The sequence below is a fragment of the Quercus robur genome, chromosome 10 (assembly GCF_932294415.1).
Source record: "Quercus robur chromosome 10, dhQueRobu3.1, whole genome shotgun sequence".
NCBI lineage: Eukaryota > Viridiplantae > Streptophyta > Magnoliopsida > Fagales > Fagaceae > Quercus > Quercus robur.
Genome location: NC_065543.1, coordinates 19,758,708 through 19,776,937, shown reverse-complemented (window position 1 = coordinate 19,776,937; position 18,230 = coordinate 19,758,708). Strand labels below are relative to the sequence as shown.

General features: G+C 33.8%; 1 pseudogene; it reads left to right on the top strand.

Moving 5' to 3' along the window:
- Positions 1 to 4,204: 4,204 nt before the first annotated feature.
- On the top strand, positions 4,205 to 12,388 carry LOC126701945 (probable magnesium transporter NIPA6; annotated as a pseudogene).
- Positions 12,389 to 18,230: the final 5,842 nt, after the last annotated feature.

Below are 18,230 nucleotides of genomic sequence, written 5' to 3'. Positions count from 1 at the left end.
TACAATAGGTGGTGGAGCAATAAGTTGGAAATCTAAAAAACAACAGATTATTGCTAAATCCACCATGGAGGCAGAATTAATTGCCTTATCTTCAGCTAGTGAAGAAGCGGGTTGGTTACGAGATTTATTATCTGAAATTCCCATGTGGGAGAAACCTATTTCACCCATTTTAATTCATTGTGATAGTACTGCCACTATTGGTAGAGTGCGCAATAAATACTATAATGGTAAATCCAAATCTATTAGAAGAAAACACAGTACTGTGAGATCATACATAAACAATGGTACCATAAATGTTGATTATATTAGTACAAATGATAATATTGCGGATCCATTAACTAAAGCTCTAGCTAGAGAAAAGATTTGGATAGCATCGAGGGGGATGAGACTTAAGCCCAAAGAAGAATAAACTACCTATGAGGATACCCTACCTAGGGACTGGAGATCCCAAGAACTAGGTTCAAAGGGAAAAACTAATCATAGAGTAGTTTGATTAACATGCACTAAATATATGTATGAGTAATAATACTCATGTCCCTCCCCATGATGTGTATGCATGTATCTTGTAACGTTATATAGGATGAATTTTTATAAAACCTCTTAATGTGGACTATAGCTCTTATGAGTGGGATGTTAGAGTTACAAGAACATCCTTGATAGCCACACCTAAGTGAGCATGGAAGTGAGGCCGCTTCCTTTGAGAATGGGGCTAGTTCTCTAAATAGCTCATGGATGCTGGGATAAAGCACAAGGCCGTAATGTGCTGGCTTAGAAGCTCGTAGTAGAGTACTGGAATATTATGTGTGTGATGTAATGTTTTGTATCCATAGAAAAAGTTAGAGTTCAAGACTTAGATCACTATTAACTTTGGAACAATGTTGCTAAAACACTAAATGAGGGTTCAAGCCATTGGCACTCTCATTATGCATAATGTTCTACTTAACCCAGGAAAAAAAAATTGTTCTTATATATATTTATCTATTTATTTTTTATAAAAATAAGTGGGGGATTGTTGGATATTTTTATCAAAAATATTATCTCATTTTAATACTCATTTATGTATATCAATTATCTCTTAATGTCAAATACGTTGATTGCTAAATTTTGAAATTCAAATATAATTCAAAATTTCTTTCTCAAAAAAAAAAAAAATATAATTCAAAATTTGAATAGCTTTTGTCAATGGTTTTAATCAGGAAATTTATGAACATTAACGTGATATTAATACCATAATTGCCAGCATATTTGGTTTTATTATCTTATTTGAATATAACATAATAACATCATATATGGAAGAATTTCAGCACTTAAATGTACAGTTATTGTTGAATTATTTTATGTTACCATATATTCACAAATGTTTACTATTTGGTCTAATAGATAGTGGTCAAATAGTTAGCAATTTTTTGTAACATATATTCAGAAAGAAAACTTTTGAAAAGGTATTGTAATAATAGGCCATTAAATGCTTGGCATTATGACCCTTTCTTTTCATGTTCAACAACGTAATCTATGGGGCATTAATTTCAAAGATTATGACCTGTTCTTTGTTCCCAACGTACAGATTGAGATTTTGGCAAAGACAATATTTGATTCTGGTTGATCACACATTGATGTCAATAATTTTCTAATCATTTAAAGTTTTAAAGATAGCAACCGTTTTATTTTTTGGCTAAGGACAAGCAACATGTTTGGCCCTATATATATGGAAAGAAATAAAAGTTTCAAAGACACACATTTTAATTTTTAATTAGAAAGCTGCAGACTTTTCAAAAACAATTTTTTTTTTATTGTCTTAGGCTTCGCTTGGGAGTTCATAGGGGAAGGGAATGGAATAGAATGTATTTAAGTAAGGGAAAGGAATTGAAAAGAATGAAATGGAATGAAATTAAGTAACCTTGATTGGATGTTTTAAAATAAAGGAATGGAAATGAATAAAAATGAATGGAATGTAAGTAATCTTGTTTGGGAGCAACATGGAGGGAATGAAATAGAATCATTTTATGACAATATTACTATTAAACCCCTATTTTAAAATAAAAAAAATGAATATACATGGGTATTTTGGGAGTTTTAGTAAAAAAATCATTAAATCTAATTTCATTCCCTTTAATTCCTCCAAATTTCAAGGGGAATGAAAATTTGAGGTTTTAAGGGAATAGAGAGGAATGAGTGTTTCCTCCTACCCATTCCATTCTCTCCTACTTAAACTCCTAAACAAGGGAATGAGCTTTCCATTCCCTCCATTAAAACTCCCAAACAAGGGAATAGAAGAATATTCTAAAATGATTCTTTTTATTCCTTTCCATTCCATTCTATTCCATTCCCTCCTCCCAAGTGAAGCCTTAAACACTTACCATCTATTGTTTTTTACTACTCACAAAATATTCTATCTTTTACAAAATTTTATGGGAAAAAAAAGTATTATAGAGAGCTTATATCCTACGAGCAGTGTAGGCTCGCAAGGATAATCAGCAAAGGTGGCTAGACTGTTGTATCCTGGGGACAACGTGTAGAACTATTTGTCTAACTATATCGGATATACTGTAGACAACACGATTTGTCTCAAGACAGTGATTTGGTCCACGCCTCATCTCTGCCACCTCTTTTCGTAAAATCAAATTGTGTAATTTCCAAGGAAAATTCAGGTATTATCTCTCCTTTATTTCCAACACCATTTGCGTTCCTTATCCCTTGTTGCCCCTCATCAGACTTTTCCCTTCTCTCCCCTCACTAACCTAGCAGGTGCACCTCATCCCTCTGTCGCCTCACCCACCACACCCCTCGTTGGCATCATGCACCCAGCTCTTCTTTCACAAATTTTGTTTACATTATCAATGTCTAAACTTGGTGTGTGTAATATATCTTCCATTGGTCTTATCATCATCATAATATCATAGAGTTTAGAAGAAAAAAAATGCATACATTTGATGAATATTTTTTCAAATGCATTTTGAATATAGATATTATCATATTACATTTGTCAAAAGCATTGTAACTTAATAGTAATACATTTTCCTTTATTAGGCGAAAAAGCATTGCCATTTTCATATAATTTCTTCAATGTTTTTCTTGATTCAAACCTTTTATATATAAAACCAAACTTTAGAGAAGGTGGGGAACTCTTCAAGTAATTTTTTACTTATTTCCTACTTGTACTTGTACTTGTGAGAATAAGAGATATTATAACCATCTCCTACTATTCAACATTTTGGCTTAGGGCCTAAGCCCTACCCTAAGAATGATCCACACTAGAAGCACCCACGGATAATTTGATTGTTTGGATCTAGTTAATTTCATGGGTAGATGGGTAATTTCTATCAAACCCCTTCTCCTTCCCATTTTCTCTCCAATTTGGGGGGTTGAAAAATGGTGGGCTCGAGGAGAAAAAAAGCTGGGCCACACAATTTTCTCTCCTCCAAAATCTCTCTAACCAAATACCCCTCCCATCCAAAATCTCTCCTTATTTTCATTCCAACCAAACGTAGCCTAAGTAGTAGCTAGTTGTTAAACTTAAAAACCCTTATTTTATTTACCTTTATCTCTTTTTTGCTTCTCTCTTCTCTCTTCTCTCTTAACTCTTTCTCTCTCTCTCGATTTTGGGTGGCAGTGGATCACTAGTTGTTCTGTGGATTGCGATTTTGGGTTGATTTAGGTTTTAGTGGTAGTGGTTGAGTTTCCAGTTTTTTGTTTTGTTTTTGGTGTGATTAGTTTTTGATGTTTAGTGGCAGTAGTGGTTAGTGGTGATGGGTGAGTTTTGGTGGTAGGTGGTTTTTGGCGGTGGTGGGTTTGCTGGAGAGAGAGAGAGAGAGAGAGAGGTGGGTTGTTTATATTATTTGATTGAGTTATATGTTAAAATAGGAAATATGATATAATATGTATTATTAAATGATGTGTTAAAATAGATATAACAACCTTTTAGACCGTAAAATTAAGTTTTCTAGAAGTTTTTTTCTAGAAACATTGATGCTAATGTTCTATGAACTAAGAATAACAAGATACTAAACTAGATTATTTTGAATAATTTTAATAGTTAAAAAAATTGATGTGACTAAAATAATTACATTGATCCCTTGGAATATTATAGAGACAAGGGGATCATCTCCCTATAAAATTGAGAACCAACCGTGTCTTGGGGTAAAAGAAACAAAGGTTATGGCAAACGTGGCGTCTGTTAGTCCCGAGTGACAACACAGACAGAGGACTGGCAGGTGACAAAAAATTTAAGGTTCCTTCCCCCACCTTCCAATAACGACCTTTTCTACCTTCACTTTTATTACCATGTATACAAAAATTTAGAGAGAGACAATAAAACAGAGAAAACCCAATCCCAAAAGAACCCAACCCATCAAAACAGCAAAATAGCATTCCAAAACAAAACAGAGGGAAAACAGAGAGGGCACTGTCAACCCAATTGAAAAATATTACAACTTGGCTTTTTTTTCTATTACTCCATCACATCTACTCTTTCATTAGGGTTGCCCCCATTTCCTCATGCTCACTTCACCTAACAATCTCCTGCAAAATTGACACCCATCGCTTGTTCTTGTCATTACTAGTGTCCGAACATATAATTCTAATATACATATATAGATTGATATAGATGTACTCCAGCAATTTGACAGGGTTCATTCTGGCTATGGTGTCAAGCGCCTTTATTGGATCCAGCTTCATCATCAAGAAAAAGGGTCTTCGTCGAGCCAGTGCCAATGGCCCTCGTGCTAGTCAGTTTCAATCTTCACTCTCTATTTTCTCTCTCTCTCTTTTTTTTATTTATTATTTTTTTATAATATTTATAATATACATGCAATCTAATTTTTTAATTTGACTATGTTTGATTAGGTGTTGGAGGATATGGGTATCTGTTAGAGCCTCTATGGTGGGTAGGAATGATTACAAGTAAGCTACTCTCTTTTGTTTCTGCTTCTGCATTGCAGTTTCTACTACCCAGTAATTGAATTTAGCTCAATTAGGTTTTAATTTTTTGGGTTTGCTCAATTAGGCCATTTTTTCTTTTGCTCATAGTGAGAATTGAGGACTTTGGAATATAATTATTTCGTTTTTGGAAAGTTTAAAATGACTTACAATTGCATGGAGTATGGATTTTTTATTTTTTATTTTTTTATGCTGATAAAATTTATACATGGATTAGAGCTTTATTGATATGCAGATTTGAAATGATTAGGTGTAATATGTCATTTCAAATCCAGAACATTAATATCACAGGTGTTGTTAATTGAGCAAAACCTCTGGAGCTTGAATTATCAGGTGGTGTTAAATTTTATATCAAGAAATTGTTCTTCAAATCCCCTGATTTTAAATCCTCATATTGCTGTTTGGGAATGTGGATTTGGATCTCAAATAAAAAAGGTTTGAAATTCATTAATTTGAAACCCATGGATTTAAAATCCCTAGCTGGGATGATTTATATAGTCACAGCAACAACAATCAAGATTTAGTCACAAAATTTTGGGTCTGCTAAAAAGAAAGGGGTTTTAGAATACCACACTCACCATTCTGTTTTCCTTCTCTCTCTACTATACTTTGGACACGTGACCTTGAAGGCAGCAACACATCACACTAATCTGCCAACCATTATGCTACATGGAAGGCTTATTTATGTGGTCACAAGTATTTGGAATTTATAATTTTAGATTCTTTGTTTGGATGCTTCAAAGGCTAGTAAATGTGAATTTAAAATTCTCTAAAAAAAAAATTCCACAGGGACAAAACAGATTAAAGGAAACAACTTTTCTATGTAACAATGAAAAAAAGAGCAGCTATATTTTTGTATTTAAGGATGAACTTATTGCCTACACAAATTTTGGATTGAAAAATATTTATAATATCTCAATGCCTTTATAAATATATACATGTGAATTTCCTACAATTGGATGAAAAATTATCAAGCACAAAAGATTTTTACAGAGAACCAAACATAGATGCAGTCACTGGGACACCTAATTCAGAAAATAGTCTGTTACTTGACAAACACCAAGTATACAATTTAGACACATGCACAAACTATCTTTCAAGAAAAATCTCAATCGATTCCAAAACCTTCATGTCAAAAGGAAAAGATTATCTGGTAATGATAGCAGAATAGAGCAAAACATATCTCATTTCACAATTCCTACAAACTTAGCATCTTCTAAAAAAGCTATGGGGTGTGTGTGTGTGAGAGAGAGTTAGAAGATAAAGTTTTCTCTAGTGGAAGAGTTAGAGACTAAGTTTTGTCTAGTGTGTTAGTGTGGGAGCGCCTTTACATGTATTGGGGCTTTGAGTTAGTTTATGTTTGTAAAGCTTGTGAAAGTTTGAGTGTGGTTGTAATCTTTTGCATTGATAGTGAATCTTTTAGGGACCAAAATCGAATAGATCCCATATTTGAGGGACTAAAAATGCAATTTATCATTTTTCTAAATTTATTTGGATTATCATTCTTATTTTCTATTATAGAAGACTTATATCATCTATGTTGATCATTCTTGAACACATCATAATTATCGGTGAATTGTTACTTTATTTTTTTATGAAAAATGAAGATTTTCAATTTTGTTTCTGATCCGAAAGGCCTCCGATTGATCTATGTAAGATCTTGATTTTAACAACCTTGCCTCAATTATTAGGGTTTTAGGGGAGGGAGGGAGGGAGGGAGAGAGAGGGGGGGGGGGGGGGGTGAACCTTTAAGGAAGTGTCAAGGTGAAGAGATGGCTAGGCATCATCAAAGGCAAAGAGAGGTTGTGAGTGTCATCAAATCCTCACTTGTCTGATTTAAAATTCCAAGCTTTTGTTGTTTGAAATAAGAGGATTTGGAGCTTCTAAATCAAGGCGGGATTTGCCCTAAATCCAAATCCATTTTTTATTTTTGGGCCAAGCGAGAGATTTGGATTTGAAAGCTCATATACAAATCCTATCCCCCAGAAATCCCTGTATCTAAACACTAAATAAGATGCATTTGGATTCAAGGGTTTAAAATTAAGGGGTTTGAAGGGAAATTGTTAATATTAACAGTTTGATATGAATTTAACAGCACATGATTGATTTGAGCTCTCTTGCTCCAACAAATACACTTGTGATGTTATGGATTTCAAATTACATCTTACACATAATTATTCAAATCTACATGTTAATAAAAAATTAAATTCATCCATAAATTTCATTAATAGAAAAAAATTTCCCTTTATACTATATTCAAGTCACTAGCTAAAACTTTCTTTAAAAAAAAGCCACTAGCTAAAAACTAAAATCCAAGTCCTCTTCAAATACTTCCATCTAAATGAACCATTTGTGGCTTTTGTCTTTTTGGGCCCTTTGTTTTCTCATAATTGGTTCAACTTTTGATTTTCTATTTAGTCTGTTGGTCTCCATGGCCAGATTGTTGATACCAGATTTTTTGCCAAATTGACAGTGATTGTTGGGGAGATAGCAAATTTTGTAGCGTACATATATGCTCCTGCTGTGCTAGTGACGCCACTTGGTGCACTGAGTATTATTGTTAGGTAAGTTTGATTTCTAGTGATGTGTTTTTGTTTACCAATTTTTTGGGATCTTTAATCTATTATAGATGTTTTATGTTTGTAATGAAGTTGAACTGTGTATGTATGGAATTGGAGTAGTGCTGTTTTAGCGCATTTCTTGTTGAAGGAGAAACTGCAGAAAATGGGGATCTTGGGGTGTCTTCTATGTATAGTAGGATCCACAGTGATTGTACTTCATGCACCTGAAGAGCAATCTCTTACCTCTGTAGAAGAAATCTGGGAATTAGCAACCCAACCAGGTATGGTGCTAGGTTGTTAATTATTGAATGACTATCTCATATTTTGCTGAAATTGAGTGCTAATGTCCCATGTCTAGCTTTTCTCCTGATTGGTTTGATGTCTTCTTGTGTCCAGCATTTCTTTTGTATACAGCCTCCGCCGTAGCTGTAGCATTGGTACTGATCTTATATTTTTCCCCCCGCTATGGCCAAACCAACATAATGGTTTATATAGGAATATGCTCCATAATCGGATCGTTGACTGTGAGTTATTCTGGCCCTATAGCTTACTGCTCAGTAACACTATGTTTGGGAGATAATTAAAGAATGGAATCGAATGGGTAGATTTAAGGGATTGGAATGAAATGGAATGAAATATGGTGTATTTTTTCAAGTGTGTTTGGGACTTTATAAAAGAAAGAATGGAATTGGGGGGGTGGAATAAAAATACTAGCGTGCCTTTCACTTTTTATTTGTCTTTTTAAAAATAGGGATAAACTTTGTATTTTACTCCCATTTCTTTAAAGGAACAAGTGTTACTCCTATTTTTGGGAGGAATGCTTAGGCGAGAATGGAATGAAATGGGCATTCTCTCTTAGCCATTCTATTCTTTCTTACTAAACAACCCAAACAAAGGAATAGATGGAAGATCTCTTAGGATTGTTTTTATTCCGTTCATTTCAATTCTTTTCCCTCCTTCCAAATGGACTGTAACATATTACTGTTATTGTTTTATGTTTGTGCTACATGCTCTATCAGTTATGACATTCCATACCTTAAGTGACATTCATGATTTCCTATATGTTACTGAGTTTTTGCATTTTGCAGGTCATGAGTGTAAAAGCCATTGGCATTGCAATTAAACTCACGTTAGAGGGCACGAACCAGCTCAAATACCTTCAGACATGGATTTTTGGAACGGTTGCAATCACCTGTATCATTACTCAATTAAATTATCTAAACATGGTCAGTAGTTTTTCATGTGCTAATCTTAAAAAGTAGAAATGATTTCTGCATAATTATACATCACAATGCAACATTGTTATGACCAATGTACTTAAACAATTTGTATCTTTGTTTTTGTTGCTTAATTTCTTGTGTCTTATATTATATTGAACATTGAATATGCCAGATAACTCCAGTCAGATATGGTTCAGGTCCATTTTTTAAAAGATAGCAAGTGCAACGTTTTGTTTAACAAGAGCAGCCAACAATAAATTAATAATTGGTAGAACTTCCCATGTTGAGCCTCTTGATATGGCCTTGAAGAGGGTATCTCTAAATTTATACCAATTTGATAGGAGATGTGAACATTGGATTTCTTTTTTCATTAGTGCGTGCACTAGGGGGCCTTGGAGATATATATTAGAGATCTTAGAACATAAAGTTAGAATCTTGCCAGGTGGTTTCGGCTGAGCTGGCAGTATGAACCTTTAGCTAACAAGGGTTGCTTTAATGTGGGGGAATTTTTTTCTTGGCTTTTTTCAGGGTGTTGGGTTCTTAGCTCCTTAGCAGATGGCTACTTAGGTCCCTTTGTTTCTACCCTTTTCTTCTTCAGCCTTCTGGAATCAATTCTTTTCAGCTTTATTTTTATGTTCTTTACTTCTTATCGTTCTTTTTATTTTTTCTTTTGCTCTGCCCACTTCCTCTCTTCTCCCCCCCTCCTCAAATAGAGTTTTCCTTTTCAATTGAAATGAATCTAGAATAAACTAAGAGATTGGTGTAGGCAGTCTAACACAAATCTAGGTGTCCAACAATGCAAAGTTATATATAAAATTAAAAATAAAAATAAAAATAATAATTAGAAAGAGGTCATTACCCCTGGTCCTAGCAAATCAAATTTTAGTTCTACCGTGTAATTCATTCATTTTCTCATTATAATAGTTCATGTTGTTTTATGCAAAAGAGGACTCATTTAACCCTGTAATTGGTTTTCATTAGACAAAATTATCAATTCTTACATACGTAGTGAAACACTGTTGAGAAGATATCTGTTGACTTTGCTGGTTAAAGGCTTTGGTAGGAGTTCATTTCACTATATCATAATAGGGAACTGCAAGGATAAAACCTAGCTACAAGGATGGTTATATTAATGTGCAGAGGAAATTGCTGGTTTAGATTCCATTGCCAGAATTAGAGTGCAGACATGCCTGTGAAGATTAGTTAAATTTCTGGTATTTTTTTTTTCAGTTTGTTCTTCTTTTGATTTTTCATTTTTGATGTGTTTTTGTATCTGTGTGTGTTGAGACTCTGCAATCAATTTGCCTATATTTGATTTAAAGTCATGTTGTTTTTTATCTGGTTACTGATTTTTTAGTGTTGTTGCAGGCATTGGATACTTTCAACACTACAGTTGTTTCTCCTATTTATTATGCCATGTTCACATCTTTTACAATACTTGCCAGTGCAATAATGTTTAAGGTATCTCATGCAGATTTTCACACACACACACACACACACACACAGAATACAAAATATCTACAATTTTCTAAAATTTAAAATTCAATATATTTTTTGTATATTTGTAGGACTATTCTGGTCAAAGTGTAAGCAGCATAGCATCAGAGCTTTGTGGGTTCATAACTGTGTTATCTGGGACAGCTGTATTGCATAGTACAAGAGAGCCAGATCCCCCTACTGCTTCAGGTATGTGTATATGCATTTCAGTTAGTAAACCTTGTATGATGTTTAGAAGTTTCACTTGTCTAAAAGGTATTTGGTTATTATCTAAGAACAATAGTAATTAGATGATTGTGAGAGGGTAAAAATTCTGAAGGAGTTTTGGAAACAAATCAACAATAGATATATGAGATTTGAAGCCTCTGGACCCTGTAATAACGTGTGTGTTTAAATATTAGGCTGACTAGAGACTCTTGGAGTTAAGAAGTTACCACCTGTTAGAAATTTGACAATCTGTGTTTATACCGTGAAGTTGAAAAGGTTGTACCTTTAAACAAGCCCTTAAAGCGTCATAGGCACAAGGAAAAGATTTGAACACGTGATAAAGGATTTGGATGTTGGTTGATAAATCACTTTCTTCCTTCGTTTCATAAAGACTGTCTACTTTGAGAAAGTTTCTCTCTCTCTCTCTCTCCCTCTCAAGAGAGAACCATGCTGTTTGCATTCACTTCCATCTATTATTTTCTGCCCATAATTGTTTTATATTTTCTTAAGTAATAAAATTTAAAAAAAAAAAAAAAAACACTTTAAAGGGGTGAACCCTAGTACACAAGGAGTATACAAAGGAGAGCCAAAACTAAAAAATCCTGTGACAACTATTTTCTATTTTGGTAAGAAATATTGTGACAATATTTAGCAAATTTGATTAATTAGGTATTATTAGGATTTTGGCTAAGGACTATCATGTAACAAATATATTTCTCAGTGGAAAGAAATCTAGGGGCCATTGAAAGAGGGAATGATTTGCAGCACCTTTTACTATGTAAAGGACGTGGTTTTCCCAGTGTCATAAAGGAATAAGTCACAAGATTACGGGCTTATTTTAACTATATTTTTACATTAAGATAAAAAGAAACTCTATTTATGTCTCAATTTTTTTATTTAAGAGTAATTTTTAGGTACTATTGGAACATAGAGAATGGTACTCCCTTTTCTTACATTTACAGTGGGGTCCACCATGTATGTATATAAGAGAAGGGAGCACAATTTTATTATACTCTGGGATTACTTAAGAATTTTCCTTTATTTAATATCATCATACGTCAATTTCTGTGCGCTTGTATGTGTCTTTCCAAAAGAGCAAAACCAAACAAATAAAACATCTTACAGACTAATGTGGCAGCTTGTTTCATACACCAAATATATTGGGTTGGGATCATATGCAACACGTCTTAATAAGAAATCTCCACATCATTCCTTCATGAAAATTTTGTGAAAATTCTTTTGAAGAAAATTTTCTCCAAGATCTGTATTTGTCTGATAGTTTTAAACATGCAGATTTGTATGCACCAATATCTCCAAAAGTTTCATGGTTCATCCAAGGCAATGGAGAACTCTGGAAGCAGAGGAAGAAGATGGATCACCCCCCAGTTTCATCACAATTTTGCGGCAAGACTATTTTAAGTAACAAAATATGCATGCAATACTAGCACTTTCTATCGTCACATCTCATCTCCTTAGTTCAGTATGAAGGATCATCCCTGTGTTTCATTCCAATTCTCAAGCAAGATTATTTCAAGTAACAGAGTATTCTTTGGACATAAATTTTGAATCTGGGTGACACATCTCCGCCATTTTGCTTGAGATTCCATATATATGCTTGTGCAGGCCAAAAGCTAAGAGATGTAGTCATTTTTGGCAGAGTTAGTTTACCCTTTTCATCACCTTTTCGGCATGTCAAAATCCAGTCTTTGGAGCACCATCTTGTGGAATTCCTGTAACAATAGCTTTCTAGAAAGTGATTTCTTCTCCTTTACCTGTCTCACTCTCAACTTTCTCTTCCCCTAGTGCCTAGCTACATCATTTCTTTGTACAACAAAGTCCGGTCCTTGGTATGCAGGCTATTGGCATAAGCTAACCCTTGTATTATGGTCCTTGTAAATTATAATTGTTTAATTGCATTTAAAAAAATAATAGTTAATTTATTTGAAAATTATTACATTTTTTTTTTAATTTTTCCATGAAGATTTGCTTATTGATGATTGCTGTAGAATTGTAGGTTAATATAGAATTCTAAAATGTTGATTAATGCTTTATTGAGCATGGTTTTTGTTGAGCCAAACTCACTGTTTAGTGCTTTTGATTAGCAACTTTTTAGTTATTTATTATTATTTTTATTGAGTCAAAATTCACCCTTCCTATATTCACCCAGGTACTCTCTCACTCTCACTCTCACTCTCACACACACACACACACATAGAGAGAGAGAGAGAGAGAAATCCATGGATTGCTCTAACTACTCCACTGTTAAGACTTAAGCGAATGCTCAACCATGAGAGTGAGGAAATAAACATGAAAGTGATCATAACAAGAATGAAAGAACTCATGTTAAGTTCATACATGAGGGTCAAAGATTCATTTTCTAGCCAGCATGGATCAAACAAAGCAAAGATTATATATGGAGTAACTTGACGCGATGATCCGAGAAAGACCATTTAATTGATTGATGCACACTACACAAGTTCAAGATCAAAACTCAACGGTTTCAGCAACATCGATCCACTCCTTACCATCTCTTTCAAAATTGTATCAGAGTGGTGAGTTCCGTAGGAATATTTAAATCTAAATGATATTTTAAAGATGTTATTATTGTCTACAGATATGGCTATTTTCATACTTAAATTCACAACATACTTAGATGTCAACTTATGGTTGAATATCATCACTTGCATGTGGGACCACCTTTGGTATTTGTGAAAAAATAGATTTGGGTGAACCAATTACAAGTTAACACCTAAGCATGTTGTAGATTTGAGTATGAAAATGGTTGTCTCTAGAGTTTTCCTTAGTCGAATTCTTAAGGCAATGAAACTGCCTTAGTTACTTTTTTTTGTAATGACATCATGTTGGGGTCCTTTTGTTCCCATGACACATGTTGCATTTTGATAAGCTAACAGTTAGAATCAAATTCTTTAGGGTAGTCGAGTCCGCTACTCATGTTGATGGTTCATTTGTTGGCCTCTACTGTGGTATTTTCTCTTAGATAATAAAATAATGTAATGAGTAAGTGAAATTGCAAAATAATGAGAAAAATAGGTATTCTTTGATGAAAATAATTAGGCTTTTTTTTTTTTTAAGAAGAAAATAATAATAATAAATAGAGGTAAAGAAATCTTTGGGCCAAACAAATATATTTATTGACATTAAATGATTATATTCATCAACGCCCAAGTAAATATCACTTTAGCAAAAATCCAAGCCAAATAAATGTATTTAGCAATATCATATAAAGTTATTTAGTAAAGACATTTAGTAATAACTAATCAATGAGGAGAAAAACTTATCTTAGTTGCATGTGTTAATGAATACAAAGACTAACCAATCCTTCTCTTTTTGCGGAAACAAGCGTGAGACAAATGTGGGAGGTCAAGCCGACAAGCCCAAAGGATTCTCACCAATAAGTGCTCTTAGTAGCAGCGATAAGGGTCTTTGGTCCCCCATCACATTAATGATGTAGAGGTGAAAAAAATAAAAAGATAATATACTCCAAATTGCTCCTAGTAAGCCAAAAGCTTAATTGGCATTTTATGATATTTAGTACTAATAAAAAGGGGTTTAGTTAATTCCCTTAATAGAAGCTTGAAAGACAACCTTTTGAGGTTCCCCATTTAAATGCTTATCTTTTTTAAATACAGTGTTCTTTAAAGACCATTTGGCCAAAACATGAGCTTCGTCATTCGCCACTCTATGAACACAAGAAACAGAACATTTTTGGAATTGTGATAGCAAAGTAGATATATCATAATAGATGCACTTTATTCTCTAGGGGATATCTTGACAAGGGGATACAAGAGCATCAATAAAAACTTTAAAGACGCTCTCAACACATATAGGTTCAAATTCCAATCTCTCTGGCCAATCTTAATGCCCATAATACAACTTTAGCTTTTGCCAATCTTAGTTTTGGCTATTTCTTCAAAGCTAAGTCTCAAAATACCATGATAAATCAAACTAAAAAATTTAAACAAATTCTCACATTCAAAAATAAATCAACCTAATAATAAATTTAAAATACATATATGTTTTGTGTGGATGAGGATCTTTAATCCAGTTTAAATGGACTGCCAAGGTTATTATTGAGAATGCATCTCGGACCTTAAGGACGAGCATTGGTTAACCACGAGATGAGCACCAACTAACCTTGGGAACAAACAATAACCATGAGAAGCACATGAAGTTAAAATATCACAAAGGGAAGAAAGTAAACTTGGCATGGGTTACGAGGGGGATGAAAGGAGAAGGGTGTAGAAGCTATCCCCTTCACATTAAATGCAAGACAACGACTCTTCTGGCCGTATTAATGAGGAAATAACCATGAACAGTGGTGGCATAACTCAGATTGCAATGTAGAAGCTTACTAGTACGTTCCCAATGAGACATAATTCATGGGAATGCGATCTCAGCCCTCCAGGTATAGGACTAAGATAATCTATGTGTAAATATAAAAGAAAAATGGAGCTCCTTATAAAAGGGGATATGAGAAAAAGAGAGAATGAGGAGGAGAAAAGTGCTTTGTAACGAAGAACTGAAATATTTGTTCAAAGATGAAAGAACTATGTATATATATAAAACAGACATTCCTCAGGCCTGATCGAGGATCCTTTTGTCTTTATAATTTGTGGTCTAAGTCATCTCATTGGTGTCTTTTCTCATTGTGATTAACGTCAACTTGTTAAGTGATCAATATCCTACTCATTCTCTAACAAATCTATTATAGTGAGCTTATTGGGTTATAGTTTGGGTTATTCCTAGGCCGTGGATCTATTCATGTCCTTACATGTTTAAACTATTAATAGCATAGGTTAGGAATGTTAGGTCATGTTACTTGGATTGAAAATTTTATCAACGTAAAACTTAATTGAAATTTAAAAATAGTAAATAAAAAAAATTATTTAAAATTACAATTAACCTATCAATTCATGAAAACTAACTTGAAACAATGGATTGGGTTGGATTGGATCATATCTGTTAGGTTATTAGGTTGAATGCACACACCCTTATGGACACTTAGAACCTCCATCAAAGAAAATGTCAATTAATTTATTTCATAAAATAAGAAATAAATAAAATTAATGAAAGTGATTCTTTTATTTATTTTACATTATATATATACATGCGGAAAGAGATAACAGATCACGGTTCGTGAATGATCAATATTATTTTTTATATATCACAAAAAAGTTATTGGTTAATTTGTACTAATGATATATATTTTTTTGCTAAATTGTACTAATGATATTTTATATGATAATGACTTGTATAAAACGAATTTTCTAGAACTGCCAAAACATGCATTAAAGTTTAAACTAATGCATTGACCCCCATGTGACAGATGAATATCTATAACTGGGCACATGATATATATATAAATATATATATATATATATTTATTTATAACTAATAGCTGAAACGATTGACGTTTTTTTGACCGTCCCTCATTGCGCCACGTGGATACCTAAATTTATGCCATGTTTACAATTAAAAACACAAAAAAATACCTATTCGTTTGATACTTAAACAAACTGTTTCAGTATTATTTTCGACTACAGTTGTTGTTTAGTTGCATCGTACCAGTTGGTAGTTATAAAATTGAAACGTTCACCATAAAAATAAAAATAAAAACAAAAACTTCCTATTGCTACAAAGAGACACAACGTTCTGTCTCTTCTTGGAGTAGTAATTATAAATGGCGTAAATGCACTTTTCATCCCTACATTTTGGGGTTATTTATATTTTGGTTCCTACATTTTCATTTTACCACTTTTAGTCGCTAAACCAATTAACGCGTGTTATTTTAGTCATTTTCGTCAACTAATCGACGGAAATAACTAACGTGGCTAACGGCACATTAAAGTAATAATTAAAAAAAATCTATTTTGACATTAAAAAATGCCACATCAGCATCTAAATTAATTTTAATTAAATATAAAAATTAAAAATCTAAGAACATAAGAACTTGTTCTTCAATGTTCTTCTTAAATCAAGAAATAAACCCAGTAACGACATCAAACCTAGAATCAAAGAGCAAACCCAGAGTCAAAGAGCATGAACATCAAAGAACATGAACATCAAACCAACAAGAAAAAAAAAATATGAACATAACCAAATCAAAGAGCATCAACAAGAGCAAACACAGGAAAACCCACACGAAACCACACCCAAACCAAACCATCCAAAGAATAGAAACCCAACAAAGCACCCAACTCATCCACTCCCAAACCAAACCATAATCAAAGAAATTTCCAATACCACAACAAGTTAATAACTTAAAAAACAAAAAGAAATTTCAAAATGCAAAATTCCCAGCAAATGCTAAAACCAAATCTCCAGCAAACCCCAAACCCCAAATGTTTAGAAACGATCACTGATCAGACCAACAACAACAACAACAGCAACAAACCCTGCAATCCCAACCAACGAACCTAGTCGAACCCAACACCCACCAACAAGCTTTGAGATTCCTATCAAAAAAGCTACGCTGCTCTAGCCATATTTTGGTATCAAGAAGACCGATAATGACAACGGAGCTGTAATCGGAATCGGACCAGAGACTGCGCTGGTTCCTGAGGTCGAGAAACTGAGGAGACCGAGTGGTGTGAAGCTTGCGATGGTGATCCTCGAACACGGCGAGGACTGAGGGGTTTTCACCGATCGTATCGGCTTCGCTTTGCGTGAGAGAGGTGGAGAAGTCATCTCTTTCTCTAAACCCAGATCCGATCAAACCCAATCAAACCCACCAACGGTCACCGATCAAAGCCGAAGAGAGAGGCCAGATCCCAACAAACCAAGTCGAACCCAGCACCCACCTTCTCGATCCCGATGAGATGGCTTCCGATCCCGATAAGATGGCTGCGGTTTATAGCACGCTCACGACGGTGGAGAATCTGGGTGGAGGTGAAGCCTGCGGTGGCGGAGATGGTGTGCGAGAGGACAAAGTTGTTGAAGTGGTTGCTAGGTTATGGGTTGCTAGGTTTTAGGTTCTGCAGTGACGAAGTTGTCCTGGTCGGGTTTTGGGTTTCAATGTGAGTTTGGTGATTGAAGAAGTGTGGGTTGTGGTTTCTGGGATTTGATGATTTTCTGGTTTTGAACTTTCTGGGCTTATGGCTTAGGGATTTGATGATTTTGCTGGGGTTGAAAATGAGGACTGAATTTCTTTTTTGAGTTGAATTTTTTGGGTTTTTTTGTGTGTTTGTTTCTCAGGAAAATTTCTGGGGATGAACCCAAGGAACATAAACATGTTCTTCAGAAAAAAAATAATGAAAGAAATAAAATTTTTTAATTTAATTATCTTATTTTATTTTAAAATAATTTAGAAAAAAATGAAAATTTTTATTATTATTATTTTATGCTGACTTGGCATTTATTAAATAATAAATAAATTTTTTAATATTATTTTATTTGCCACGTCAGCATTTATTGTGTCAACAGTGCATTCCGTTTGCCATGTCAGCTTTTTCTGTTAGTTGAGTGACGAAAAGGACTAAAATAACATGCGTTAATTGGTTTAGGGACTAAAAGTGGTAAAATAAAAATGTAGGGACCAAAATAAAAATAACCCCAAAATATAGGGACTAAAAGTGTATTTACGCCATTATAAATAAAACTTCACTTCTTTTTTATATCTTTCTCATTGTATGCTCTTTTTTCCTCACTCTCTCCTCTCCGAAATTTACCATTTGTAGCAGACTTCTCTTTTTTGTAACACCAGCCAATGAAGCCAAAACAAGTTTAAAGGTCAGATACCCTTTCCTCAAATATAAAAATTGGGTACAGATTAACGTAGTACAACAGTATT